Source organism: Canis lupus, chromosome 20 (genome assembly GCF_011100685.1).
Source record: "Canis lupus familiaris isolate Mischka breed German Shepherd chromosome 20, alternate assembly UU_Cfam_GSD_1.0, whole genome shotgun sequence".
NCBI lineage: Eukaryota > Metazoa > Chordata > Mammalia > Carnivora > Canidae > Canis > Canis lupus.
In genome coordinates this window covers 49,167,912-49,180,059 of record NC_049241.1, presented here as the reverse complement: position 1 = coordinate 49,180,059, position 12,148 = coordinate 49,167,912, and positions in this window count along the sequence as shown.

Here is a 12,148-nt window from a genome sequence, read left to right as displayed (position 1 = left end):
GCTTGTGCCCAACCCACAGACAGGATGGCATCCTGGTCATGCAGATGGAGCAACAACACCAGGGGGTGGCTCAAAGGGGGCAGGGGAAGAAGTATGTATGTGCAAGTGTGAGAGAAGGACAGAGGGAAACAGAGTCAGAGAGACCCAGAGAGCGGGGGACACCCAGGGAGGAAGAGAAGAATTCAGATAGACAGAGACAGAGAAACAGAAGACCACAGAGAGACAGAAACAGAGATAGACCAGAGAGAGAGAGAGAGAGAAGGAGGGAGGGTCAGAGAGAGAAAAGATCAATCAGGGACAGATCAAGAGGAAGCCCCTTCTATTATTCAGCCCTGCCAGCTCTGTTGGCAAAGACCACAACCAGGGTGTCTCTGACCTCTGATCCCACAACACCTGGTGCACCCAGAGACCTGCCTTGGGACCCCCACCCACTGGCGGGAGGGAGGGGGCTTTCAGGAGAGCCCCCAGAGCTCCCCACCCATCTTATCTGATTCAGCCAAGGCAGCACCTCCTCAAGGGCTATGCAGTAGCTCACCAGCTCTGGTTAGTTAAATTTAGCTTAGGTTCCTCAGCTCGTAAATTGCCTCTTTGCAAAGGAACGGAAGAGGACTAAACCTGTTTACAGTGTTTGAAACCCACTCACTACAATATTTTGCAACCATCACAATAATGACTCTGATTCCCATCTCTGATGTCTCTCAGGAGCTCAGGTGGGTGCGGGGACTTTCAGCGCCACCTGGCATGGGGGTTAGTTAGCAGGCTGTACGCTGGAGTCAGGCAGACGTGGGATGGATCCCAACGCTTGCAACTGACCTGCTGGGGGTGTGTGGGATGGCTCGTCAATGCACCTATCAATGGGATCAGTGGTCTCTGCCCCCTTGGGTTTCTGTAACAGATGACATGAAATGCCAGGGGCTGAGCTCGGTGGCCGGCAAATGCCGGTGGTGCCAGTGGAACAAGATCTGAGGTCTGGATGCTAGAATGCAAATGCCACTTGGACTTTGTGTGACTAAAGTAAGTGATGTAGTCGCTCTGTGCCTCAGTTTCCCCATGGGTAAAACAGGGAATGCCTCTAATGCCTAACTCATGGCTGTGTTGTAAGGCGACACAAGTTAATCCTTGGAATGCAACTCCAGAATGCACCATCACATACATGGTCTAGGTAAATGGTGCCCCCAGAGTTGTGCTAAGTAGCAGCTGACAGCTATTATTAATGCTTTTATCCACTGGGCTGTCTGTTCTGAGAAGAACTGTGCTGAGTGCTTTACATTCATCATTCACTTTACCCTTCTAAGAGCTCTATGAGCAAGTATCCATTTTACAGCTGGGGAAACTGAGGCTCAGAAAGGTTGAGATATTGATGTGTAATCATACAGCTGAGATGATGGAGTAGAGATACAATCGTAGGTCATCTCAGGCAGTGGGCCAGAGCCAAGCTACTCAGTTAGTTAATCTAGGTGTATTACCATCTACCTTAATCTCATTAGCAATTCATTTGCAGATGGGCAGCATGAGCCAACATGGGTCAATATGACCCAGGGAAAAGTTTACCAGAGTGTTCTGGAAAGGAAGCTTCTTGCCCTCAAGACAGTATCCCAGTCTTTCCCTCTTCCTAGATGCTAACTGGGTAACAACCATCTAGAAACCTGAGAGAAGCCAGCCTGGAACAAAACCAACACCAGAGGGATGCCTGGGTGGCTCAGCGGTTGAGCATCTGCCTTTAGCCCAGGGCGTGATCCTGGAGACCCAGGATCGAATCCCACATCGGGCTCCCTGCATGGAGCCTGCTTCTCCCTCTGCCTATGTCTCTGCCTGCCTCTTTCTGTGTCTCTCATAAATAAATAAATAAAATCTTTAAAAAAAAAAAAAAAACACCAGAGGAGGAGAATTATAAGAGAATCACAAACAAAGGAAGCTGGATCCTTGATCAAACTGTGCTTGAAGCCCTCATACAGTTATGAGAACAAACAAAAAAAACAATAATGACCATAGGGTTTCCTTCTGGATGATGAAAATATCTTAAAACTAGACAGAGGGGGCACAACATTGTGAATGTGCTAAATGCTCCTGAATTTTCACTTTAAAATGGCTAATGCTTAATTTTATGTTATATGAATTATACTTCAATTTTTTTAAAGTGTAAGTTGGGTTTTCTGTTACTTGCAGCCAAAAGCTTCATAATCAATACCTCTGATTCCAAAGTGGTAGCCTTTCCACTCCCTATCCCGAACCCTCTGGACACAATTTTCCTTGCCCATATTTCTCAGACTCAGTCATGTTACCCACTTGCAGACAGTGCTTTCTTTATACAACCCCATAATCATCTTATCATTTAATAGCAAGTCTCAGCCTAAAATTCCAAACAAAAGTTTTTGCTCAAAAGTCTACATCCCGGGGATCCCTGGGTGGCTCAGTGGTTTAGCGCCTGCCTTTGGCCCAAGGCATGATCCTGGAGTCCCGGGGTCAAGTCCCGCCTCGGGCTACCTGCATGGAACCTGCTTCTCCCTCTGCCTGTGTCTCTGCCTCTCTCTCTCTCTCTCTCTATGTCTATGATGAATAAATAAATAAAATATTTTTTTAAAAAGTCTACATCCCTGGAATCCCTGGGTGGCTCGGCCACTTAAGCATCTGCCTTCGGCTCAGGTCATGATCCCAGGATCTTGGGATCAAGCCCAGAATTAGGCTCTCTGCTCAGCAGGGAGTCTGCTTCTCCCTCTTCCTCTGTTCTCTCTCTCTCTTTTTCTCTCAAGTAAATAAATAAAATCTTTAAAAAAAAAAATTCTGTAGTCCTGGGGAAAAGCCATAAGGTTACCCATTTAACCAGAAACTACTATATGATTTATATGCTTTGCACTGTGCACGACCATAAGTAGGATTCAAAAGCAACTCCATAAAAGCTCCCATTCACTTATTCCTCTATCTTTTCATTCATCCAAAAATATTTACTGAAAGGGCACCTAGGTGGCTAAGTCAGTTGAACATCCAACTCTTAGTTTCAGCTCAGGTTGTGATCTCACAGTTGTGGGATAAATAAATAAAATCTTTAAAAAATTATTTGCTGAATGCCTACTGATTCCCTGGACGTTCTAGATGCTGGGATACAACAGATGGACCAAGGTCTTGCCCACAGATGGCTGGTGTCCTGGGATGTAGGTGGAGAGAAACAAGCAATAAGCGCCACAGTAAAGGATTAGGTGTTAAATAGTGATGCAGGGACTGTAAATGTTATGAACATTTCATAAGAGGCTTCACTGAAGCTATTTTAAAAGAATCGATAGTATTTGGGAAGGAATTAGAAGTGAAGGGAAGAATGTGATCACACATAGCAGAGCAGACACCAGCATGCAGTATCTGGGGAAGTCACGAATGCTGCGTTCAGAGTCGGGATGGCACAGTCGTGCTGCTGTAACACAGCAGCCCCGACCCCGGTGGCTTTCACAGAACCGACATTCATGTCTTGCTCCTGCCCCACGTCCAACATGGGAGCAGGAGGAGGCAAGGATCTGGACCCAGGATGATAGAAGTCCATCTCGTCACAGCAGGAGGAAGGGAATATGGGCTTTCCAGACCCCACCTAGAAATAACTCAGGTCACTTGTGCTCATATTTGATTTCCCAGAATGAGTCACATGGCCACCCCTAGGCCACTCCATCCTCAAGGTGGAGGCAGAGACCCAGCCAGATCACCATGGTGAATATCACTAGTACCTATGATAATTTCCACCTTCCTAACTGCTCTTCCCATCAGATCGTAAACTCCCCAAAAGGAAAAACCTGGGCCAAGCTGACTTTGCACAGGACGTGCTTGCAAAATAGTCAACAATCGCTATCTGACTCCTCACCCAGTGCTTGGGACGGCACAGGAGCAGGGTAAATGATGAAAACTCTGATGGGAAGGCTCGGCAGCATCGAAGAACGGAATTCCTAAGTAGGAGGAGGAAGCAGCAGTCTGAGAAGGCGGCAAAGAGGTTGGTCCGGTCCCCGGCACAGAGACGGATGAAAACCAGCACTTCGTGTCCAAAGCGGCGTCGCTAGGTGTCCACCAATGTGGGATGAGCAAGACCCTTCCAAGCAAGAACAGAAGATGCTCGGTGACGCACCGATTCCCAGTATTGAAAGAAAGGGAGGAGTCAAAACATGACTCCCATGTCCTGATTATGAGGACGCAGTGACTAGGAGGACCAGAGAGGCTGCTCTCGCACCTCCCCTCACTCCACACGACCCAGGAGGAGTGGCTCACAGCCTTTGCTCCCCTGGAGCTCCCTGATTTCTTCCCTATCTCTGACTACTTGATCTCTCCGTTGGATCTGATGCCGTGGATCCCTTTCTCCTTCTTGGAATGCTACCTCCCCTTGCTTTTCACGATGCAGTTGTAACCTCCTTAGCTGGTTCTTCCAGGTGGCTCCAAGGATCATGAATCTTTGTTCTTGTTCTGTTCTGGAATGATCTCCGGCTTATCTATGAATCCTTTAGAACACTGTGGCTAATCCCTCTGTTTATACCTGTCTTAAAGCATTTACCTCATTGGACCAGTCTATGGCTATGTCTTGGACTTCATTGAGGGCACTGACTGGGAAGTATTCATCCTTATATCTCTGACATATAACACAGGAACTAACCCCCACCAACTCCTTCAACTGCACTTCTCACCACTCTCCCCCTCACTCACCTTGCTACAGCCACACCAGCTGCTTTAGCCTATCCTCAAACACACCAGACATGCTCCTGCCTCAGGGCCTTTGCACTTCCTGTTCTTTCTACCTGGAAGTTCCTTCTCCAAGAACCTTGCATGGGTGTCTCATCCACCTCATTCGGGACTAGACTCAAATGCCAGCTCACCAGTCAGGCCATCCCTGACCACCTTTTCTAAGACACTCCTGTCCCAGTGACACATTACTCCATCACCCTAGATTATGCAATTGTCATCCTCATTTTATAGATGTGTCAACTGAGGCATATGGGGTTAGTCCAGTAATTGAAGGAGTCTGGATTTGGTACTAGAAGTGGGGTGCTGTTGACACACCATAATTACATATGTTACATAATTGAACCCCAGCACTCTCGTTCCTGAGCCCACAGGTTAGCCACTCTGCTCTCACAATTCCTCCAGGCTCTGTTTCCACCCCTCCTCCCCGTGCTGTTCTACACTCTTAACTTCTTACAGCCTCCTGGGTATTTCTACTTTGACCCTCCCCAGAGAGAAACCTCAGAGTTCCCTCTGAACTCACATCTCCCTTCATTCCCTAAATGAAGTAGGACTCAACTTGTTTTTAATTCAGAGAGTCTGTGACTTTGGGGGAAAAAAGTCACATCCTCATTGTCACCACATCTAGCCGAAATTATAAATGGAGGGGGGGAAATTGCAATAGTATTAACAGTGTTAGGAGCTCCTGTGACTTTGTCATCAACAGAAAACACATTTTTATGTCACATTACAATTATTGCAGAGATCTTGAAATATCATTTACTCCCATCACTACCTGGAAATTGTTAGGCCTGCCACTAGACCTCGGTTTTCACCTGTTATAAAAGAAGCATATTTGTAAGAGTATGACAAGCCCGATGCTTCAGGTGTTTGGGTTACTCATTTTCACTATAATTGGTCTACTTTGTGTTTGAGTTTATGCATTTTTTAAGATTTATTTATTTTAGAGAAACAGAGAAAGGGGAGGAGGAGGGGCAGAGGGAGAGGGAGAGAGAGAGAATCTCAAGCCGACCCCACAATGAATGTGGAACCTGACACGAGGCTCGATTCCAGGATCCTGAAATCATGACCTGAGCTGAACTCAAGAGTCAGACACTAAACCCACTGAGCCACCCAGGCACCCCTGAGTTCATGCATGCAAAAACATAAAATTCTGAGAAGGGGTCCCTGTGCTTCATTGGACTGCAAAGGGCTCAATATGGGGGTATCTTTGTTGATCCCATCCCCTCCCCATGGTATGTTTCTCCAGCCCCGCTCCCCATCTTCTGCCCCAGGAAACCCTCCTCACCATCCCTATGACCCACCCCTGACTCCCCAGACTATCTCTCCCACCCATGCCTGCCCCATAACTCTGCTCAGGCCTCTCTGCCAACACAGCCTTCTCTGTTACAGGAAGTTGTGGTCTCCTGCCTCAGAAGAAATATTCTTTGAAGGCAACACCCTTCTTGTCTCTTAGGAAATCCGAAACTCATTCAGGAAATTATACTAGCTGTGCCCAAAGGCAGGGGGAGGAAGGTGCCTTTAAGGGTGGCAAACGGGAGGACATGGAGGTTGGAGGATCTATTTGACTGACTATTCCCCAAGAGCGGAAAGAAGAATTCATGGGGCATCTAGGGTTCTAGGTTCTAGGGCCCCCCCCCAAGATTCCTGGGTCCCAAATGTGTCTCAGAGCAGCTGAATCTCCAGCTGGAGGAGACTTGCAGGACAAGGGAGGGCCTCAAAGGTAACCGATATATCAGGGGTTTCCTACCTATTCCCTTCCACAGTCAAGGTCCCCATACAGGACAAAAGCACTGGGCAAAATTTTAAATATTTAACAACCAGCAAGAGGCACTCCTGCCCCCTGGAGTGCAGATCATCATGAGGTGTGGGAAAGGACCTGGTGGGTGAGGGAGCTCACTGGGCAGGGGCTGGGAAGGTGGGTGGAGGGAGGAGCTCCAGGCTATTTACTAACAGGTATGGAAATATTTTAATATTTTAACAATGAGCTGTACCAATGTGTCCCAGCTGAATATCTGAATACACAGAGAAGAGATCACTGAAGCCAAAAGAATAAGAATCCAAACCATGAATCATATGAGAATAATTCCGTGTTGGCTTAGGAATGGATTAGACATTATTTTTCTAATCCTCCAGTGGATTTTACATTTCCAAGTTGTGTGCAAACCTGGGGCCCTCCTTTGAGGATATCATAAGTAAAATGAGAAACAATGATCTGTGATGGGTTCTCACTACATGTGACTACATGTTAGAATCACCTGGAAACTTTGAACATGCCAATGCCTGGGCCCCACTTCCACAGTGGGATTTAATAGGGGTATGGATGGCTGGGGCAATGGGGTTTTTACAACCTCCCAGCTGATCCTGATGCATAGCCAAAGTTGGGAGCCACTGACTTAAAGCCATGCTTCTCAAAGTGTGGACCCCACAGAATCCTGGGGAGCTTTTGAGAAATACAGATTCTCAGGTCCCATCACAACCTGCTGAATCAGAAACTCTGGTGAGCCCAATGATATCTGTGCTCTAACAGGTCCTATTAACAGGGGCGATGCAGGGCTGCCAGTGGGATAACTAAAGCCACGTGGACACACCATTACCAGAAACCTTTCCCACTGCAAAGAAATCCAAGCCCCCGCTACGCTGCTCACCTGCTGAGGTCAGTCAGGCACACAGGCCTGACTCGGGACTGGGGACCACCGACACAGATCTAAAGAGAACAGGTCAGCCTATAGGCTGCCCTTGTAGGAACCAACCAAGCTGTAATGTCAGGAAAAGACTGAGAAAGAAAACATGAGAAAGGGTCCACATCCCAGGACTAAAAAACCCAAGGAGCTCTCCAGCACGGTTCTCTTTGATGAAGCCTCCTTTAAAGATTTTTACTTATTTATTCATGAGACACACACAGAGAGAGAGGCAGAGACATAGGAGAGGGAGAAGCAGGCTTCCTGAGGGGAGCCCAATGTGGGACTCGATCCTGGACCCCAGGATCACGACCTGAGTGGAAGGGAGACACTCAACCACTGAGCCACGGGGCGGGGACGGGGGGATGCTGATGAAGCCTCTTTTAAATGGAGCATCCATGTTTTGAGGCAGGAACTGAAGAGTTCCACAACATTCCAGAGGGCTCACCAACAGGCCCAATACATAGGCACCGTGCCAATTTGTCAAGAATCTCAGTCACACATTGCTGAAAAATCTAATTTATTTGCATTCTTCCTTCGGATGTTTCCCCATTCTTGGAGGCATTTGGGGGCAGCTGTGAACATGTAAACAACAGCTTTGAAAGAAGGTCCCAGCCCTTCTCTGGCCCTGAAGGGAAAGGACGGATTTTTGGAAATGGACCCAGCTGAGCTGGAAGATCATTTCTGAGCTGTGTGACTTTGGGAAAGTTTCTTAACCACTCTGGGCTCTAGTTTCCTGATTTTAAAAAGAAGGAAAGGGTAATTAAAGATTCTCACTGAGGGGATCCTTGGGTGGCTAGGGGATCCCTGGGTGGCTCAGCAGTTTGGCGCCTGCCTTTGGCCCAGGGCGTGATCCTGGAGTCCCGGGATCGAGTCCCACATTGGGCTCCTGGCATGGAGCCTGCTTCTCCCTCTGCCTGTGTCTCTGCCTCTCTCTCTCTCTCTCTCTCCCCCTATGTCTATTATAAATAAATAAATAAATAAATAAATAAATAAATAAATAAATAAATAATTTAAAAAAAAGATCCTCACTGAGATTTTCTTCAAGATTAAAAGGTATCAGAATACCTATTACATTGATGGCCATCACGTGTGCTTAATAAATGTTAATAAACAACAAAAGTAAATAGACCCTCCAATTCAAGGCTTTAGCCACCCCTGCTGGCTTTTGACATCATCATCTCTCCAGAAAGCACCATATGAATTATCTTCTCTTTGTCCCCACTAACCTCTTACTATAGTTTAGAGCAGGAGTCAGCAAGCTACATCTCTCAGGCCAAATACGGCCCACTGCTTCTTTCTGTAAATAAAGTTTTATTGGTACACAGGCATTCATTTATACATTTCCTATGGCTGCTTTCACATCCCAAAGGCAGAGTTGAGCCGTTGCTACAGGGACCATATGACCACCTGACTCCCAAAGCTGAAAGCACCCACTATCTGGCCTTTTATATTAGAGGTTAGATTTTCATCTCTTATCCACAAATTCATTCCAGTCTCTTATCCAGCTGCTGTCTAACCTTTACCGGCCACCTACTATGCGCTTAACCCCTGGCGACGCATAATCAAAAGGATAAGGTCTATGCCTTTCTGGAAGTCACAGCTAGGGGCATGGGTGGGAACTTCATTTTATTTGCCTTAGGGCCCCTGTAACACTTTATAATGTGCCAGGCACCATGCTAAGCATTTTGCAAATGTTTAATACTTGTAATAACCCAAAGAAGCAAGTGCTATTCTATTCTGCATTTTATTTTATTTTAAAGATTTTATTTATTTATTTATTTGAGAGGGAGAATGAACAAGAGAAAGAACTCACAAGCAGGGGCAGAGGGAGAGGGAGACTCTCCCGCTGAGCTCGACTCATGGGCTTGATCCCAAGACCCTGGGATCACGACCTGAGCTGAAAGCAGATGCTTAAGCAACTGAGCCACCCAAACACCTACCTGTCTATTCTGCATTTTATAGACAAGGCAAGTGAGGCTGCTAGTGGAGTCACTTGCCCGAGGTCACATAGCACATACAGAACCAGAGTGTGAATCCAGGCATGACAGCTCCAGAGTTGCTAAGCTGCACAGGCTTCTTATTCAGAATCCCTTGACCTAAGACACAGACTGGAGAGGCTACATGTTACATACTTCCCAGGCTATCCCCAGACCACAGGAGAGAAAGACAGGCTGGCTTTTTCTCCAAGACCCTGTTATCTGAGCCCTGCCATGTCAATGTGCATTCCCAGACTCTCTGCACCAGGATCTCCCTCAGTGCCCAGAGAGCCTATGGCATTTGCCAGGTCACCCAGCTCTAGTGGGATGGGCTAAGACTTGAAGGTCGCTCCTTTTGCCTCCAAATCTGTCCTTTGTATAACATCTGGAGCCCTCCAGAAGAATTTAAAACAGGCAAGAGCAGTCTTCTCGGATGGCAGAAGACCAGATTTGCTTTGTGAGGTGGCATTTTCAGGGAAGGTGGTACTGTTGTTTTAACTGCACTGTCACTGATCTGACTTGTGGCCCTGGGCTCATCCGGAGATCCTAAGACCTGCCCCCTTTCCCTAAGGGACTGTGACAAGTTGAAAATGGTAGAAGGTGGGAAATCATTTCATTTTATTTTATCCCATTTGGCCTCTTTTGAGCGGATTCTAGCAGCAGATTTAGAGGACAGGTTATGTGTGCCACACTCACCTTCAAGATTTTATAGATTTCATTTGGAACCTGTCTTAGACTTAACACAGCCTCATTCAACAGATACCGAGTGTCTTCTACCCACAAAGCATTGTGCTGGGCAATGCCAAAGATTGAAGGATTGATAAGAAAAAGATCTTCCTTCATGGAGTTTGCACCTAAAAGTCAGGGAAAAGCTTAATGATCACACCTCATTCATTCATTCTACTGTGCCAGGTATTTCCAAGTTCATGAATTTACAAGAAAAAGAATTAAGAGCGTGGGCTCTGGACTTGGACAGATCTGGGTTCCAAAGCTGGTTCTGCCCCCACTGTCTTCATCATTTTCCATTTTGTGCTTCAGTGGCCTCTTCTGTGAAATGGGTGCTGGGGTGAGGACCCCCACCCCCCCATGAGCTCATACCTGAAGCTGCTTGGCCCAAGGCTGGGCCCATGGTGATTGTGGGATAAATGAGGACTGGTCTCCGTGTACCCCCTGGGATGTGTACAGTCACTTGTCTGCATGCCTGCCTCCTCCTCCAAGCAGATTCCCCACTGAGTACACCATGCAAGACTTAGAACCAGAGGAGGCCCTGGACAGAGAACTGAAGAGAAAATTATGTTCACTGGCTCGAAGAGACTTGCAGGTCTCCAAGCCAGAGACACAGAGTGATCATCAACATAGATGTTCTAGTTCCCAGGGATGGATTCATTCAACAAACATTGGCACCTTCTAAGCACTGGGGACACTGCAGTGGTCAAGGAAGACAAAAACCCTGCCCTCATGTTGCTGGCAGTCCAACTTAGAAGGAAATACACAATTGCAGGTAATGAACAGAGTGATGTGATCCACAGTGCCAGGGTAGTTGGTTCTGCATGAGGACCTGACATCTGTGCTGAGACTGGAATGCAAGAAGGAGCCAGCCATGCCAAGGGCATTCAAAGGCCCTGAGGTGCAAACATCACATGAAAATGCCAGGGACAGAAGGTAGGCCAATGAGACTTGACCAAAGTGAGAGCAGTCATGGTGGAAGTTCATTCAGAGATGAAATCCATGGGCCCTCTCCTCCCCCTGGCGTGGGGTGTGGGGAGGGAAGCAGTGCAGGCCTGGAGAGCACAGGTGCATAGACGCTATCAAGAGAACCTTGGGGTATTGAAAGGACAGACTTTTGGAGTGATGGAAGCAGGAAAAAAGACAGGTATCATAGTGGGCAAGAAAGTAACTCTGGGGAGATGTTTGTTCACAAGTTGCTTGGATTCTAAAAACTAGTGTGGAAAACCTGATAGATCATAAGGGATGGGGGAGGAGCACCACTGGGGGAGGGGGAGGACACCATGGGGGCGGGATGCTCCCCAGGCCTTCTGTGGCTGGCCACAGCCAAAGCTGCTACTGCTTCAAAGGACAAAAGGAGGGTCTTTCTGCACTAAAAACCAGCCAGCTGCACTGAAAAAGAAACTCCCTGGGACCAGACCTATATTTTTTTAAAATATCAAGTAGGCTAGAATTGTCCAACTGCCTCCCTTAAAAAAGGAGGAAAAAAAGTGCTCCGATTTCCAAGCAGGTCTTTAAAGGTCAGAGTTTGGTTTAATTGTGGTCTAAACAACCTGCTATTCTTTTTTTTTTTTTTTTTAACTCTGTAAACTGAGGCCTCCAAGTGCTTAAAGATTTACCCTCCCTGGGACCAGAGCAAACTTGTATCAAGGCTCACTACCTGCCTGCATTGTTTTAAGCTTAAGTTTGCCATGTCATGAAGAATTAAATTTCATCTTGTAGAAATTCCAGAAACGAACGTGATTATCCCCCATTTTACAGACTAGGAAACTGAGGCACAGAGAAAAGAATGCCCCTCCCCCGGAGTCACAGAGTCAGTGAGGGGCAAAGTTCGGATGTGAACTCGCCCTCTGGCTGCCAGGCCAGGTATTCAACAACACCCCAGCCCAAGGCCAGGTGGGCCGCACACTTGACCCCGGGACCCACCTGAAGTTCTCATCCCTCTGGGAGCCCTGCAAACCCCAAGTTCCCCCCACCCCGCTTCATTTTTTTACAAGCCCTCTGTGCGTGAAAAAAGACATTGCCATGTACGTAATGATGGAATATCGCATGATAAAT